Genomic DNA, 19,530 nt, shown 5'->3' on the forward strand with positions numbered 1-19,530 from the left:
AACATGCTGGCATCCATCTCATCACCAAGAAGAGGAGGGGAATTTGAAGTAGAAAGAAACAGTAATCTTTTTTCTTTTTTATTTCACTCAGATTAGAAAAACCTTCTTGTAGGAGCTCCAAGAATTTTATTTACTTTGAGTGTCTTGCCTTAGACGGTTTTTAAAACACAAATGTCATCCTAGACCTGCTGTGTCAGAATCTTTGTTGCTAGGGACTCAAGTACTGTATTTTCAAAAACATGCACAGATGATTCTGCTAAGCATACCTTGTTATGAACTGTATGACAGACTTTACAAATTCTATTCTTGCCATCCTCTGAGGAGTAATTATTTTTCTTTCCAACTTTTATTTTATGTTCAAGGGGTACATGTACGCATTTGTTACTTGGGTAAATTGCATGTCATGAGGGTTTGGTGTACAGATTATATCATCACTCAGGTAATGAGTTTAGTACCCGATAGGTAGTTTTTAAATCCTCTCCCTCCTACCACACCCCACCCTCAAGTAGGCCCTGGTGTCTATTGTTTCCTTTGTATCCATGTATACTCATTATTTAGCTCCCACTTATGAGTGAGAGCGTGCATTATTTGGTTTTCTGTTCCTGCGTTAATTTGCTTAGGATAATGGCCTCTAGCTCTATCCATGTTTCTGCAAAGGACATGAACTTCTTTTTATATGGCTGCATAGTATTCCATAGTGTATATGTCTCATATTTTTTTTAATCCAGTCACCTCTAATGAGCACCTAGGTTGATTCCATATCTTTGCTATTGTGAACAGTGTTATGATAAACATATACATACATGTGTCTTTATGGTAGAATGATTTATATTCCTTTGGGTATATACCCAGTAATGGGATTGCTGGGTTGAGTGGTAGTGTTTTTTAAGTTCTTTGAGGAATTTCCAAACTGCTTTCCACAATGGCTGAACTAATTTACATTCCCATCAGCAGTGTATGAGTGTTCCCTTTTCTCCACAACCTTGCCAGCATGTTATTTTTTGATTTTTTAATTATAGCTATTCTGACTGGTATAAGATGGTATCTCATTATCTTTTTCATTTGCATGTCCCTGGTGATTAGTGATGTTGAGAAGTTCATGTCCTTTGCAGCAACATGGATAGAGCTAGAGGCCGTTATCCTAAGCTTATGAGCTAGAAGGTAGGACTTGACTCTGGAGGTGGAGCTCAGACACCGGACCAAATTGAGGACTAGCTAAAACAGGGACAGGGTGGAAGTAGCCTTCCATAAGAGATGCCCACCAATGTGTCATATCAGTTTACCATTGCCATGGCAACACCTGGAAGTTACCACCCTTTTTCTAGAAATATCTGCATAATCTGCCCCTTAATTTGCATATAATTAAAAGTGAGTATAAACTTTACTGTAAAAATTACTGAGCTGCTACCATGGGCACACTGCCTGTGGAGTATTCCTGCTCTACAAGGAGTAGTACCTATGCTGCTCCTGTATGCTGCCACTTTAATAAAAGTTGCTGTCTAACACCACTGGCTCACCAAGAACCTTCCCTGGCTAAGCCCCAGTTTGGGGGCTCAAATGCCCTGCATCATTTGTCCACCAACGAAGGGATAAAGACAGTGAAAATGGCAGCAATCGATGGAGAGGTGAGATGGCAAGACAACAGAATTGGTGGCAATCAGTGATCAGCTGAGAGGTGGTAATTGGTGAGAGACAATGAAGAGAGATGGCAGTCAGTGAGACAAGTAGACAGACGGTGAGAGATGGTGAAGCTGCAAGAGCTATAACACCAAAGCTGTAACAGTAAAGAGCTGCTAACACTACAGAGCTATAACACTAACCAAAGGCTCTTTTCAGAGCCATCATTTTTCCTGGCAGGTGGTGAACCTGAGCAGATGAACCAGTAGTCATAGTGCTGCTGTCTTATGTGAGACCCACCATTCTGACCAGCAGGCTGGTGGGTTACTGGTTCATGCCAGCCCCCATGTGGCAGCCAAGCCCACTTGTCTGTTCTCACATTGCTATAAAGAACTACCTGAGACTCAGTAATTTATAAAGAAAAGAGGTTTAATTGACTCACAGTTCCACAGGTTGTACAGGAAGCATGGCTGGGGAGGCCTACGAAAACTTACAATCATGGCAGAAGGCAAAGGGGAAACAAGCACATCTTCACATGGCCAGCAGGAAAGAGAGAGACAGAGACAGAGAGAGAGAGAGAGAGAGAAGAAGAAAGAAAGAGAAAGGAAAGAAAAAGAAAGAAAGAAAGAAAGAAAAGAAAAGAAAAGAAAAGAAGGAAAGAAAGAAGGAAGTGCTACACACTTTCAAACAACCAGATCTCATGAGAACTCACTCACTGTCATGACATCATCCAATCACCTCCCACCAGGACCCTCCCCTAACATTGAGGATTATAATTCAACATAAGATTTGGGTGGTGACACAGAGCCAAATCATATCACCACCCAAGTTGAGGAAACCTGGAAGACCTTTACCCGGGTCCCACATAGAACATTGGTCATCATGATTTTGGCTACTGTGCATGAATGAGTGTCCTCCACCCTCTCCCACAATATTAGGTAAGCTGGGGAATAAAAGCCTTTGGCTATGTGTTCAGTTAAAAGTCGCCCATTCGATCATTAAAAAGTCAGGAAACAACAGGTGCTGGAGAGGATGTGGAGAAATAGGAACACTTTTACACTGTTGGTGGGATTGTAAACTAGTTCAACCATTATGGAAAACAGTATGGCGATTCCTCAAGGATCTAGAACTAGATGTACCATATGACCCAGCCATCCCATTACTGGGTATATACCCAAAGGATTATAAATTATGCTGCTATAAAGACACATGCACACGTATGTTTATTGCAGCACTATTCACAATAGCAAAGACTTGGAATCAACCCAAATGTCCATCAGTGACAGATTGGATTAAGAAAATGTGGCACATATACACCATGGAATACTATGCAGCCATCAAAAAGGATGAGTTTGCGTCCTTTGTAGGGACATGGATGCAGCTGGAAACCATCATTCTTAGCAAACTATCACAAGAACAGAAAACCAAACACCGCATGTTCTCACTCATAGGTGGGAACTGAACAATAAGATCACTTGGACTCAGGAAGGGGAACATCACACACAGGGGCCTATCATGGGGAGGGGGGAGGGGGGAGGGATTGCATTGGGAGTTATACCTGATGTAAATGATGAGTTGATGGGTGCAGCACAGCAACATGGCACAAGTATACATATGTAACAAACCTGCACGTTATGCACATGTACCCTACAACTTAAAGTATAATAATAATAAATTAATTTAAAAAAAAAAAAAGAGTCGCCCATTGTTTGAGTGCCCTGAAACACGTCCTTGTCACCCCCCCCCAGTCCTTTCTCTTATGACTTCATTTTATTGCTCTACCAGTTGTTTTATTTTCAGTTCTAAAATGTGTGTTTTGTTTGCAGTCTTATGTTTGCTTTGATTTTCTGTTAACTGTATATGGGCATTTGTTTAAAGCAGGACACTTGGTTGTGGGAGGCCCCCTATTGTGTTGACTCTGGGACACCAGAGTCACATTGTTCTCTGACCCCAGCTTGGGTTTGGGTTCACTGGTGGCCACCTCCTGGATGCCCCTGGTATTTGGTGATGGGACCCTCATTGGCTGAAACTCCGGCACTCTGGGTTTCCAGCACTGGCATTTTCGGCTACCTTCCAGATGCTCTGGGGTTTTCAGCATTGACATTCCCTCTAGGATTGTAGGTTATGATCCCTCTCCCTAGGGGAATAGTGGTCTTGCCTTTTTCTGCCCTGAAGTTAGAAGTTATTATTTTCCTAACAGGCAGTCGCAGGCTCCTTCTTGTGTGCTGACTTATAACTGCTTTGCTCAAACACCCTCTAAGCTGAAGGAACAGGGAGTTCCTAGGCTCCTGGCCTGACAGACAACCACCTACAATGGTAGAAAAGTGGCTGCCTGAACATTTATTTTGGTGTCTCCACTGCTGGATAGGTTCTCCAGCAAGTCGATACCTCTGAGGTCTCCCCTTCGGTAACACTGTTTACCCCCTTCCCCTCCTCCCTTCCCATTCACCAATTGTTTAGCCCTCCTCTCTGCTTAACCCTCACTGTCTGTGGATTTTAGGCTCAACATGCTACTGCCCATTTGTAACTTGTAATCCACTTTTGTAATGCCTTGCTACCTATACTTACACCTTCTCTGCAGGAAGTGAGAATCTAAAAGTGAAAAATAATGACTCAGTTGCTTTCCCTCTTGCTAGACTTAGGAAGACTTCTGTGTCCTCTAAAACTTCTGTATCCATGGGGACAATGACGAGCATCTCAGAGGACTCACCACTAGGATATCTTTTAGGCTATTGGAGCAAATTCAAATTTGACTTAATGAAAAAGAAACTCATTTTCTATTGCAACACGGTTTGGGTTCCATACTAATTAGAAAACCAAATTTGGCGTAAACATGGTTCTATATATTGTAACGATAATTTACAACTGGACTTATTTTGTAAAAAAGAAGGAAAATAGGAAGAGGTCCGTTATGTACAGGCTTTTATGACCCTTTACTGGCTCATGTTACTTCCAGGCACCAGAAAGCTCCACCTGAGGATCCCCTCCTTGCTGGTTCCCCTAGAAGGCATATGTCTTTCCCAGAGTCTCCTCAGTCCCCCAGTTCTCAGGGGGTCCTGCCAGTACTCTAACGAAGGATTGTAGCTCAAGGTCATCAGACACTCCTCCCCCTCACCCAACTAGCCCAAGCCTATACCCCCATTCCCCCCAAAATAAGCCCAATCAATACCACCAGGAGTGGAGCCCCATATTAGCCCCTAAAGTAAAATCTGTGTCCATTGCAGGAGGTAGCTAATGGAAATGGGGATACATGTGCCATTTTCTATGTCTAATGTGGATTTATATGAGGAAAAATTTGGCCAGTTTTCAGAAAATCCAGGAAAGTTTATACAAGCGTGTGTTATGTTGACCATGTTCTTTGATTTAACTTTCATGACTTAGAAATATTATCATCTGTTCGCTGTGCTGTGGGAAAAAAGTGGAGGGAAGTATCTGTGGTTAAGCCAGTCAATTATGACAGAGTTAGAAATATAACTCAGGTAAAAGATGAAAATTCTGTTCTGTTTCTGGGTCATTTGATAGAGGAACTCGGGAAATATACCAGTGCATACCCAGGCTCCCCAGAAGGGCAAGCTCTCCTGGGTGTACATTTTATTACTAATCCTGCACCTGACATTAGGAAGAAGATAAAAAAGCAATGATGAGACCTCAAATCCCAATGAGCTAACCCTTTTTTTTTATTTATTTATTTATTTATTTATTTATTTATTTATTTATTTTGAGACAGAGTCTTGCTCTGTTGTCTTGGCTGGAATGCAGTGATGCCATCTTGACTCACTGCAACCTCCGCCTCCCGGGTTCAAGCTACTCTCATGCCTCAGCCTCCCGAGTAGCTGGGACTACAGGCACCCGCCTCTATGTCTGGCTAAGTTTTGCATTTTTAGTGGAGACAGGGTTTCAACATGTTGACCAGGCTAGTCTCAAATTCCTGGCCTCAAGTGATCCACCCACTTCAGCCTCCCAAAATGCTAGGATTACAGGCATGAGCTACCGCACCCAGACCCTAAGATCCAGATCTTACACGAGGACTTTAAAATTTATAACAATAGGGACAGAGCAAAATAGGTGAGAAAGCAAAAACAAAAACAAAAACTAGCCAAAAGGCGCAATTGTTAACAGTTGCTTTAAGTCCCCTGCCACATCAGAATTACCCATGCCAAGAAAGAATCACGAGATTGGCATCTGGGATGCCTAGATAAGAGCCCCTGACTCACTGGCATACTGATTCACTAGGCCAGAATCAGCGTGCCCAGTGTAAACAAAAGGGTCATTGGCAATGAGAATGTACTAACTGCCCTGGTGACACAGAAAAATAGCTCCCCATCACTACTGGAGCTAACCTTCTTTTTCTAGCCCCAGTGAGCGGGAATGTTGGACCCTTGGTCCAATGGACAGCTTTCCACAATGGCAGTTTTTTTTGCTCTAAGTCTCTTGGCCAAAGGAAATTCCAAAGAAGTCTAAAACAAACAAACAAGCAAATTCAGGCCATGAAGGGAAACAGGAGGTTGAACACACCTCACTATGCCCTCTTTGAAATTTAGGCTTGGTTCACAAGGCCCTTCAAGAATATAGAAATAAAGTATCGGCCGGGCGCGGTGGCTCAAGCCTGTAATCCAGCACTTTGGGAGGCCGAGACGGGCGGATCACGAGGTCAGGAGATCGAGACCATCCTGGCCGACACGGTGAAACCCCGTCTCTACTAAAAAATACAAAAAAACTAGCTGGGCAAGGTGGCGGGCGCCTGTAGTCCCAGCTACTCGGGAGGCTGAGGCAGGAGAATGGCGTGAACCCGGGAGGCGGAGCTTGCAGTGAGCCAAGATCACGCCACTGCACTCCAGCCTGGGCGGCAGAGCGAGACTCTGTCTCAAAAAAAAAAAAAAAAAAGAAATAAAGTATCAGCTCTAACCAGGAGACTTAGTCTTACTAAAAAGAAGGATCCCCTGAAGATCAATTACAACCCAAATGAAAAGGTCCCATATCAGGCTGTTCTCACAGCTATAGAGAAATACCTGGGACTGGGTAATTTATAAAGAAAAGAGGTTTAACTAGCTTATGGTTCTGTGGGCTATACAGGAAGCATGATGCTGGCATCTGTTTGGCTTCTGGGGAGGCCCCAGGAAATTTACAATCATGGTGGAAGGCAAAGGGAGAGCAGGCACTTCACATAGCCAGAGCAGGAGCAAGATTCAGAGGTTCCATACGCTTTTTTTTTGAGATGGAGTCTCACTGTGTCACCAGGCTGGAGTGCAATGGCAAGATCTTGGCTCACTGCAACCTCTGCCTCCCGGGTTCAAGTGATTCTCCTGCCTCAGCCTCCTGAGTAGCTGGGATTATAGGTGCATGCCACCATGCCTGGCTAATTTTTGTATTTTTAGTAGAGACAGGGTTTCACCACGTTGGTCAGGCTGGTCTCGAACTCCTGACCTCATGATCTGCCCACCTCAGCTTACCCTTTAATTATTTCCTGGGCTAAGCCAAGAACCCTCCCAGGCTAAGCCCCAATTTTGGGTCTTGCCTGCCCTGCATCACTCATTGGCTATGTGTATGTCTTTTTTTCAGAAGGATCTGTTTATGTCTTTTGTCCACTTAAAAAATGTTTGGGACCAGGCACAGTAGCTCACACCTGTAATCCCAGCACTTTGGGAGGCTGAGAAGGGTAGATCACGAGGTCGGGAGATTGAGACCATCCTGGCTACGGTGAAACCCTGTCTCTACTAAAAATACAAAAAATTAGCCAGGCGTGGTGGCGGGTGCCTGTAGTCCCAGCTACTTGGGAGGCTGAGGCAGAAGAATGGCATGAACTGGAGAGGTGCATCTTGCAGTGAGCTGAGATCGTGACACTGCACTCCAGCCTGGGCAACAGAGCGAGACTCCATCTCAAAAAAAAAAAAATGTTTGGGTACACAGTAGGTATATATATATATATATATGGAGTATATAGATACTACGATACAGTCATGCAATACATAATAATCACATCCCGACAAATGTGGTATGCATCCCTTACATCTGTTGTGTTAGAAACAATCCAATTATACTCTGTTTGTTATTTTAAAATGTATAATCAAATTATTATTGACTATAGTCATGCTGTTGTACTACCAAATACTAGGTCGATAAGAATAACATTCTTTCTGGTGGACAGGGCCATGGCAGTGACCTGAGCTGCCACCTGACATGAATTTGCTGGAGCAGGCAGAAGAGCTCAAGGCTTTTGAGAGAAGACTTACTGAGTATATACATTGTTTACAACCTGCTACTGGACATTGGAGAATGCTTCTTCTAGTGGTATCTGTCTGTACAGCTACTGGTGCCTGGAACTGGTTGATAGATCCTGAGACACAAAAGGTGTCCTTCTTCACATCATTACGGAATCATCCATTTTTCACCATTAGCTGTATCACTCTAATAGGCTTGTTCTTTGCTGGAATACACAAGAGAGGAGTTGTACCATCAATTATAGCTGCTCAATGTCAAATGATATTAGCAGAATACAATATGTCTTGTGATGATACAGGAAAACTAATTTTGAACCCTAGGCCTCATGTTCAACGCCAATCTTCACTAATTGTTATTGGATGTAAAACAACCTTTATTTGAATAAGTGATACAGCAAAAAGCCATAAAGCATTCCTTTTGTGGTTAGATATGTAAAGGTCATAGCAACAACTGACAAGATGTGTGCAATATTTACCCAGATTATCTTGATGATGATGATTGACATTATCAGTGCTTTGGTACCTTTTATTACCTGTTTCAGTATTAGTGTCACCTTAGTACTTCAGATGCTTCAAAGATTTTTGCAGATGAAGTTTGTATATATGTTATGAAGTTAAACTTAAGAATAGAACCTCATTCAGTTTTTATAATGTATTTTTGCAAACTACTGTAAATAGCAAATCAATGCCAATGGTAAACAAAGAGGAAAATGTTGCGTGGTCTTTGTTCTGTACCAGTATTTCAGGAACATCTGCTTGCCATCTCCACAGCTCTTTAAAACTGGCTATTATGTGTGCCTTTCATTCTTACACTTTTAATCATACTGCAGGAAAAACATTGGATTCAGCTTAGACTGAGGAAAACTCCTCTCCATAATGTTGTAAGAAATTATAGGTGTTTTTGAAAAGGTTTAAATTATTTCATGAGCAATCTTTTAAATTTCATTTAATATAAAACCGAAAATTCAATAACAGGATAAAAAACTTTGTTACAAGACTTTCACGTAAATGTGTTCATCTTAGCTTCCACATGGATAAAATGTTATTCTTTGAACTGTAGCAATAAAACAAATAAGTGATACAGCTTTGCTGTAAGAAGTCTGAAGAGGGTATTCTATATATTCTGCTTTGTTTTATTTTCTGTAAATTTTGTAGGTAAATATGTGCATAAAATAAATACTTTATATGAAAAGGAATAACATTCTAACTACTTTTTTGCTCTTTAACCATCCCCACTCCCCACCTCCCCCACTACCATCCGCAGCCTGTAGTAAGCATCCTTCTACTCTCTGTTTCCATGAATTCAATTGTTTTGATTTTTATATCCCACAAATAAGTGAGGACATGTGAAGTTTGTCTTTCCATGCTTGGCTAATTTCACTTAACAAAATGACATCCAGTGCCATCCATGTTGTAGCAAATGACAGGATCTCATTCTGTTTTGTGGCTGAATAGAACTCCATTGTGTATATGTACTACATTTTCTTTATCCATTCAGCTACTGATGGACACTTAGGTTGCTTTCAAATCTTGGCTATTGTGAACAATGCCATAACAAACATGGGAGTGCAGATATCTCTTTGATACATGGATTTCCTTTCTTTTGGGTAGATACCCAACAATGGGATTGCTAGATTGCATGGTAGCTCAATTTTTAGTTTTTTGAGGAAACTCCAAACTGTTCCTCGTAGTGGTTGTATTAATTTACATTCCCACCAATGGTGTACGAGTGTGCCCTTTTCTCCACATCCTCATCAGCATTTGTTATTGCCTATATTTTGAATAAAAGCCATTTTAACCAGGATGAGATGATATTGTAGTTTTAATTTACATTTCTCTGATGTTGAGCACTTTTTCATATGCCTGTTTGCCATTTCTATGTCTTTTTTTGAGAAATGTCTGTTAAGCTTTTGCTTATTTTTAATCACATTATTAGATTTTTTCCTATAGAGTTGTTTGAGCTACTTATATATTCTGGTTATTGATGCCTTATCATGTCATGGGTAGTTTGCAAAATATTTTCTCCTATTCTGTGGGCTGTCTCTTCACTTTGTTGATTGTTTCCTTTGCTGTGCAGAAGATTTTTCATCTTGATGTGATCCCGTTTGTCCATTTTTGCTTTGCTTGCTTGTGATTATGGGGTATTATTCAGGAAACATTTGTCCAGGCCAGTATCCTGAAGAATTTCCCCAGTGTGTTCTTGTAGTAGTTTCATAGCTTGAAGTCTTAGAATTAAGTCTTCAATTCATTTTGATTTGATTTTTATATATGGCAAGAGGTAGGGGTCTAGTTTCATTCTTCTACATATGGATATCCAATTTTCCCAGCACCATTTATTGAAGAGACTGTTTTTTCCCCAATGTATATTCTCTTCACCTTTGTCAAAAATGAGTTCACTATATGTGTATGGATTTGTTTCTGGGATCTCTATTCTGTTCCATTGGTCTATGTGTTTGCTTTTATGCCAGTACCATGCTATTTTGGTTACTATAGCTCTGTAGTATAATTTGAAGTCAAGTAATGTGATTCCTCCAGTTTTATTTATTTATTTATTTTTGCTCAGGATAGCTTTGACTATTCTGGGTCTTTTGTGGTTCCATCTAAATTTTAGGATTATTCTTTCCATTTCTGTGAAGAATGTCATTGGTATTTTGATAGGTGTTACATGGAATCTGTAGATTGATTTGAGTATTGTAGACATTTTAACAAGATTGATTCCTCCAATACATGTACATGGAATGTCTTTCCATTTTTTGGTGTCCTCTTTAATTTCTTTCACCAGTGTTTTACAGTTTTCATTTTAGAGATCTTTCATTTCTTTGGTTAAGTTTATTCCTATGTATTTAATTTTATTTGTGGGTGCTGTAAATTAGATTACTCTTTTATTTCTTTTTCAGATTGTTCACTGTTGGCATACAGAAATGCTTCTGATTTTTGTGTGTTTATTTTGTATCCTACAAGTTTATTTATTTATCAGTTTTTATAGTTTTTTGTTGTGTCTTTAGGTTTTTCCAAACATAAGATCATATCTGCAAGCAAGGATAATTTGACTTCTTCCTTCCCAATTTGGATGCCGCTAATTTCTTTATCTTTTCTGATTGCTCTAGCTAAAACTTACAGTACTATGCTGAATAACAGTGGTGAAAATGGGCATCCTTTCCTTATTCCAGATCTTAGAGGGAAGGCTTTCCAGTTTTTCCTATTCAGTATGATACTGGCTGTGGGTCTGGGTCTGTTGTATATGGCTTTAATTATATGGAGGTATGTTTCTTCTATACTCAGTTTTTTGAAGGTTTTTATCAAGAAGGGATGTTGATTACATCAAATGCTTTTTCAGCACCAACTGAAATGATCATATGGTTTTTATCCTTCATACTGTTGATATGATGCATCACATTGATTAATTCACATATGTTGCACCATGCTTGCATCTCTGAGATAAATCTCACTTGATCATGATGAATCATTTTTTAATCTGTTGTCGAATTCATTTTGCTGGTGTTTTGTTGAGGATTTTTGCATCAATATTCATCACAGATATTGGACCCTACCTTTTTTTTTTTTTTTTTTAAATCTCTGTTTGTCTGGTTTTGGTATCAGGGTAATGCTGGCCTTGTGAAATGAATTTGTGAGTACTGCCCCCTCCTCTGTTTTTTGAAATAGTTTAAGTAGAATTGATGTTAGTTCTTCTTTAAATGTTTGGTAGGAATTCAGCAGTGAAACTATGAAGTCCTGGGCTTTTGTTTACTGGGAAAATTTTTATTATGGCTTCAATCTCATTGTTTGTTATTGGTCTGTTCAGGTTTTGGATTTCTTCCTTGTACATTCTTGGTAAGTTTTATGTTCCTGGGAATTTATCCATTTCCTCTGGATTTTCCAATTTATTGTCATATAATTGCTCACAGTAGCCACTAATGATCCCTTGAATTTCTGTGGTATCAGTTATAATGTTTCCTTTTTCATCTTTGATTTTATTCATTTGAATTTTCTTTCTTTTTTTCTTATTTGGGCTAAAGGTATGTCAGTTTTATCTTTTCAAAAAAAAAAAACCAACTTTTTGATGGATCATTTGTAGATTCTTCATTTCAATTTCATTTATTTCTGCTCTGATGTTTATTATTTCTTCTACTAATTTTGGGTTTGCTTTGCTCTTGCTTTTCTAATTCTTTAAGATGCATCATTAGGTTGTTTATTTGAAGTTTTTCTTCTTTTTTGATGTGGGAACTTAGAGATATAAATTTCCTTCTGCTTTTACTGAATCCCATAGGTTATGGTATGTTGTGTTTCCATATTCATTTATTTCAAGACATTTTTCAATTTCCTTATTAATTTCTTCTGGTCATCAGGAGCCTATTGTTTAATTTCCATGTTTGTATGGTTTCTAAAATTCGTATTGTTATTTATTTCTAGTTTTATTCTATTGTGTTCAGAGAAGATGCTTGATGTTATTTCAATTTTTTTGAATATTTTATGGCTTATTTTGTGACCTAACATATGGCATGGCCTATCCTGGAGAATGATCCATGCAATGAGAAAAGGAAAGCGTAGTCTACAGTTGTTGCATGAAATTTTCTGTAAATATCTGTTAGATTCATTTGTTCTATATTGCAGATTAAGTCTGATGTTTCTTTGTTGATTTTCTGTCTGGATGATCTGTCCAATGCTGAAAGTGGGGTTTGTAGTCTCCAACTATTATTGTATTGAAGTATATATCTCTCTTTAGCTCTAATAATATTTGCTTTATATATCTGGGTATTCCTGTGTTGGGTGCATATATATTTACACTTGTTATATCTTTTTGCTGAATTGACTCCTTTATCATTATAGAGGGCCTTTGGGAGTTTGCCTTATCATTATATAATGGCATTCTTTGTCTCTTATTGTTTTTGTCTTAATCTATTTTGTCTGATATAACTACTCTTCCTGTTTATTGGTTTCCATTGGCATGAAATATCTTTTTACATCTCTTTATTTTCAGTCTATCTGTATCTTTATAGGTGACGTGTGTTTCTTCTAGGCAACAGGTCATTGGGTCTTGATTTTTTATTCATTCAGCCATTTACATTCAATGCTATTATTGATAAGTAACGATTTACTCCTGCCATTTTGTTATTTGTTTTCTGCTTGTTTTGTCATCTTCTATTCCTTATTTCCTTCCTTCCTGTCTTTGTTTTAATGAAGGTAATTTTCTCTGGTGGTATGGTTTAATTTCTTGCTTTTTATTTTTTGTGTATCCATTGTAAGTTTTTTTGATTCGAGATTACTATGAAACTTGCCAATACTATCTTATAACCCATTATTTTAAACTAATGGAAACTTAACACCAATTGCATAAACAAAGAAACAAATAAACTAAAAGGAAAATAATAAAAACTCTACACTTTAACTTCCTTCACCTCCCTGCTTTTTATCTTTTTGTTCTCTATCTTTATGTCTTATTGTATTGTCTATGCCTTTTAAAGTTGTTTTAATTATTATTTTTGACTGGCTCATCATTTAGTCTTTGTACTTAAGAGAAGAGTAGGTTATACACCACAATTACAGTGTTACAATATTCCATGTCTTTTCTGTGCTTACTATTACCAGTGAGTTTTGTACCTTCAGATTACTGCTTTTCTTTTCCTTTATTATTTTTTTTCAAGACAAGGTCTTCCTCTGTCGCCCAGGCTGGAGTGTGGTTTGATCATGGCTCACTGCAGCCATGCCCTTCTGGGCTCAAGTGATCCTCCTGGTTCAGCCTCCCAACTAACTAAAACTGTAGGCATGTGCCCATATACCTGCCTAATTTTAAAATTTTTTGTAGAGATGGGGTCTTGCTATGTTGCACAAGCTGTTCTCGAGTTCCTGGGCTCAAACAATTCTCCTGCCTTGGCCTTCCAAAGTGCTGGGATTACAGGTGCGAGCCACTGCACCCAACCCAGATTATTTTTTATTGCTTGTTAACATCCCTTTCTTTCAGATTGAAGAACTCCCTTTAGCATTTCTTGTAAAACAGGTCTGGTGTTGGTGACATCCCTCAGCTTTGGATTGTCTGGGAAAGTCTTTATTTCTCCTTCATGCTTGAAGGATATTTTTGCCGAATATACTATCCTAGAGTAAAAAGGTTTTTCCTTCAGCACTTTAAGTATGTTATGCATCTCTCCTGGCCTGTAAGGTTTCCACTGAAAAGTCTGGTGCCAGATGTATAGAAGCTCCACTGGATGTTATTTGTTTCTTTTCTCTTGCTACTTTTAAAATCCTTTCTTTATCCTTGACATTTGGGAGTTTGATTATTAAATGCCTTGAAGTCGTCATCTTTAGGTTAAATCTGATTGGTGTTCTACAGCCTTCTTGTACTTGAATGTTAATATCTTTCTCTAGGTTTGGGATGTTCTCTGTTATTATCCCTTTGAATAAACTTTCTACCCCTATCTCTTTCTCTACCTCCTCTTTAGGGCCAATAACTCTTAGATTTGCCATTTTGAGGGCAAATTTCTATTTTCTAGATCTTGAAGGCATTCTTCATTCTTTTAAATTCTTTTTTCTTTTGTTTCTCTGTGTATTTTCAAATAGCCTGTACTGAAGCTCACTAATTCTTTCTTCTGCTTGATCAATTCTGCTATTAAATACTCTGATGCATTCTTCAATATGTTAATTGCATTTTAAACTCTATAATGTCTGCTTTATTCTTTTAAATTATTTTAGTGTCTTTGTTAAATGTATGTGATAGAATTCTGAATTCTTTCTCTGTGTTATCTTGAATTTTTTGAGTTTCCTGAATACAGCTATTTTGAATTCTCTTTCTGAGAGGTCACATATCTCTGTTTCTCCAGGATTGGTCCTTGGTGCCGTATTTAGTTGGGCGAGGTCATTTTTTCCTGGATGGTCTTGGTGCTTGTGGTTGTTTGGTGATGTCTGGGAATCATAGAGATAGGTTTTTGCTGTAGTCGTCACAGTCTGGGCTTGTTTGTACCTGTCTTTCTTGGGAAGGCTTTCCAGGTATTTGAAGGGACTTGGGCCCCAAGCCCAATAATCTTGTGGCTTTTGCAGACTTTTACAGGTATTACCTTGGTGATCTTGGATAAGATCCGGAAGAATTCTCTGGATTACTATGCCGAGGCTCTTGTTCTTTTCCCTTACTTTGCCCCAAACAAACAGAGTCTTTCTCTTTGTGCTGATCCACCTAGAGCTGGGGGTGGGGTGATACATGCTCCCCTGTAACCACCACCACTGGGACTGTGCTGGGTCAGACCCGAAGCACTGGGTCTCACTGAAGGCCTATTGTGATCACTACCTGGCTACAGCCTATGTTTACTCAAGGCCTTAGGGATCTACAATCAACAGGTGGAGAGTCCAGCCAAGTTTGTGTCCTTCCCTTCAGGGTGACGAGTTCCCCCCAGGCCCCAAGCAGGTCCAGAGATGATGTCTGGGAGCCGGGGATTAGAGTAAAAAACCTTAGGAATTTACCTGGTGTTCTACTCTACTGTGGGTAAGCCTGCCTTCAAACCACAAGACAAAGTCCATACCACTCTTCTCTCCCCTTTCTGCAGCTAAAGGACTCTCTCCCAGTGGCCACCAGCACCACCAGCCCATGGGAAATTCTGCTAGACCACCACCAATGTTCACTTAAAGTTCAAGGACTCTTCATTTAGCTTCTGGTGAATGCTGCCAGGTCTATGACTCACCCTTCAGGGCAGTACACTCCACTCTGGCCCAGGGCAGGTCCATAAAGCCTAGGCCTGGACTTGGGGACCCCAAGAGCCTGCTTTGTGCTCTATCCCATTGTGGCCGAGTTTGTATCTAAGGTGCAAAGCAAAGTCCTGTTTACATTTCCCTCTGCTTTTCTGAAGCAGAAGGAGTCTTTCATGGTAGCCACCACAGCTTGGAATGTGCTGAATCTCATTTGAGACCAGCACATCTGAGTCTCACTCGAGACCCACAGCATACAACCTGGGTATCGCTGTTGGTTATTAAGGGCCCAAGGGCTCTTTAGTCAGCAGGTGATGGATTCTGCCAGGACTGGGCCCTTCCCTTCAAGGCAGCAGTTTCTTTTATGGCCAAGGATATGTCTAGAAATGTCATTTGGGAGCTAGGGCATGAAATAGGTGCCTCATGACTCTGTCCAGTGCCCCATCCTATTGTGACTGAGCTGGTATCCAATGTGGAAGACAAAGTCTTCTTTACTTTTCATTCTCTTTTACTCAAACAGAAAAGAAGGAGTCACTTTCGTTGCTGCAAGCTGAGCTACCTGAGGTAGGGGAGGGGTGGTGCAAATACTCCCTTAGCTGCTCCGGCTGGTATCTCCTTAGGGCTTATGTTGCCCTGGTCCACTGGCTGTAAGCCCAGTGCAGCATTAGGACTTGTCTAGAAATTGTAATCCTTGTGTCCTAGACTGCCTTTCAAATTTACCTAGGACCTTAGAGCACTTTAGCCCAAGGTGGTGAGGCTTGCCAAAACTTCAGTTCTGACTGCTAGGATAGATGATTACCCTCTGGCTAGCACTGGTCCAAATGCTACCTCTGTGTGCAGATGCTAGCTGAGCCCTGTACTGCTTTGCTCTCTGCAAACTGCCTCTTCTTTTTTCCTTAAAAATCTTCTTGTCATTCCTGTTAATTGAAGTGTATATTCAGGACACCTTAAATCTATGCTCCAGTGTGGCCATCCTAAAGCTTTGGGTTCAAATAAACTCTACACTTAATCATATTTTAAAAATCTCATTATTTGAGGTTGACAAATTTTGATCAATATTCTTGCTTTTACTAACCTAATAAAAATATGAAACACATGTCTTCTACATTAGTTTTCTATTTCCATGTAACAAAATACCACAAACTCAATGGCTTAAAATAACCCATGTATTTGGTTCACAGTTGGGTAAGTTAGAAGTCTAGGCATGATGTGACTGGGTTCTCAGCTGAGGGTCTTGTGAGACTGAAATTGAAAAGGTGTCATTCAGGCTGCAGTCTCATCTGGAGCTTGGGGTCCTTTTCCAAGCTTACATAGTTGTGGCAGAATTTAGGTGTTTTTTTTTTTTTTTTTTTTGGTAGCTGTAGAACTGAGTTCCTATGTTCCTCCTGGCTATCTGCCAGTTGCCACTCTCAGCCTCCAGATATCACTCACATTCCTTGACACACGGCCTCTTTATCTTCAAAGCCAGGAATGGAAAATCTACCTCACACTGAATCTCTTTTATGCTTCAAATCTCTCTGACTTAAGGAAAAACTAGTCCCTTTAAGGACTAACATGATTAGAGCCGACCCATTTAGTAATTGCCCTTTAGATTTAACTCAGTGATTTGAGATTTTGATTGCATCTGCAAAATCCCTTTTGCCAAATAATGTAACATAATCATAGGAGTGACATCTTGTCATACTCATAGGTTTCATCTTTAAACAAGAAGAGGGAATTATACAACTGTCAAGGTCATAGGGGATCATCTTAAAATTTTGACTACCACAACCTTTCTTAGAGGCCTTAGATGATGCCCATATAATTCAAGGGGACTTGAAACTTAAGTGCCATTAGCTTCAAGGTGAATTCACCTCTGTATCGCCTCTACCCATTCACTTTTTCACTTCTCTCATGCAAACATGTTCTGCTAATGAGCTCCTAACCATGGATTAGTTACTGCTTACAATTCTAACAGAAGTTACATGATTAATTTCCTGACATTATTTTTGCTGCTAAGATTTTTAGCATTTACCTAAATTGGAGATGATAGATATTCACATCTTGTGCCCTCAACAAAAGGCAATCGTAATGATTTCTCATATATCTACTGAAGTATGGCAGGTTAGGAGAGACACAAAGGCCAACTGCAAGGTAAGAGTACTTGTTCTCTAGAAACCTCTGGGAATCTCACCATTCCTGAGTATCTGCCGTGTGCTGCACATGGGGACAGCTGCTTTATGTGGGCTGGCTGGCTAACCTTTATGCCCCCTCACCAGTGTGTGAGGTAGGGATTGTTACCAGGTAAATAGGAATTTGGAGAAGATAATGTCTAGTGTGGACTGGAGTTATTAGAGAAAAATTCAAAGAACAGACTGGGTGTGGTGGCTCACGTCTGTGGTCTGTAATCCCAGCACTTTGGGAAGCCAAGGCCAGCAGATCACTTGAGTCCAGGAATTTGAGATCAGCCTGGGCTACATGGTGAAATTCCATCTCTACAAAAAGTACAAAAATTGGCTGGGCATGGTGGCACGTGCTTGTAGTTCCAGCTACTCAAGAGGATGATTGAGCCTGAGAGGTCAAGGCTGCAGTGAACCATGATCATACCACTGCACTCCAGTCTGGGTGACAGAATAACACCCTGTCTCAACAACAACAAAAAAAATCAAAGAACAAGTAAATGACCAAATTAGTCTGCTTTATTTTCTGATTTTGCCTTGTCATTCTCCTGTTCTCAAAGGCCCTGGCATTTAGGGCTCTTCAGAATCCAGCCTGAATCACAGATTCTAAGCTTTGTCTTTCAATTTTCCTCTGCTTCAGCTGAAAGAGACCCCCGTCATCATTGTGACTCAAACATACTTTACACTTACTTCTGTGCCCTTGCTGTGCCATTCTCCTAGAATGAGTAATTCTGCTAGGCCTGGTAGCATAAAGGTCTATATCACATAAAGGCTTTGCTCCTTGGGATATTTCAGGAGCATGAAAATAGACCACAATTTCTAAGAACCATTAGTAGCCAGCCCTACGACAGCACAGGCTTTACATCATCATGTTTCTGGAGAAAACCAGCTAGTACAGCTCAGGCTAGTGAAAAAGGGATGCTTGCAGAACATTATGGACCCATTTGTTTGTAGTTTGTGTCTGGTTTCATCACTTGATATGGTACATACAGATCTCCTTCACTTTGAATATCTTTGACCTCTTCTCCTATCCTTCCTTACACGTCCTCTTATGCTATAAGTTCCTCAATTTCTTTTCATTTGTTCTTTGGATAAATACATGAGGACTTTTCTTCTGCCAAACTGAGCATAGGTAGAAAAATGTCCTTCCTACTGAAGAAGATCATAGCCAGCCTTGTCCACAAAAGGCTCCTAAGTTGACATGCATTAAAAAATGTCTCCCCTGAAGAAAAAACACAGAGGAGAGACATTCCCAGTCCTGTCACAGAAAGAATGTTAAGACCGTAATGACATACAAGATACACAATGAATTGCTGCATTCAATCACTTGCACCATCATCTCATATATTCTTTGCATTGCATATTTGCCACTTATTTTTATTTATTTATTTATTTTTGAGACAAGGTCTGTCTCTACTGCCCAGGCTGGAGTGCAGTGGTGTGATTTTGACTCACTGCAACCTCCGCCTCCCTTGCTCAAGCCATCCTCCCACCTCAGCCTCCTGAGTAGCTGGGACTACAGGCGCACACCACCACGCCCGGCTAATTTTTGTATTTTTAGTAGAGATAGGGTTTCGCCATGTTACCCAGGCTGGTCTCAAACTCGTGAGCTCAAGCGATCCACCTGCCTCGGCCTCCCAAAGTGCTGGGATTACAGGTGTGAGCCACCACACCCAGCCACATATTTGCCGCCTTAGTAATAACCAACCTAACACCTGTTTGAATGAAGTCAAATTGTCATTTTTGCACATCCCTGAATTCAGAATGGATTTTGAAAATTTACAAATATATGTTTATAAGTGCTATAAGGATACAATTCTATAAATCTACTGTTGAACTCATTTATAGATGAGAAAACAGAAAGAGAG

General features: G+C 40.0%; 1 pseudogene; it reads left to right on the forward strand.

Moving 5' to 3' along the window:
* The first annotated feature begins 7,740 nt into the window (after window positions 1–7,740).
* On the forward strand, window positions 7,741–8,459 carry LOC139360846 (nuclear envelope phosphatase-regulatory subunit 1 pseudogene; annotated as a pseudogene).
* Window positions 8,460–19,530: the final 11,071 nt, after the last annotated feature.

The sequence above is a fragment of the Macaca nemestrina genome, chromosome X, assembly GCF_043159975.1.
Source record: "Macaca nemestrina isolate mMacNem1 chromosome X, mMacNem.hap1, whole genome shotgun sequence".
NCBI lineage: Eukaryota > Metazoa > Chordata > Mammalia > Primates > Cercopithecidae > Macaca > Macaca nemestrina.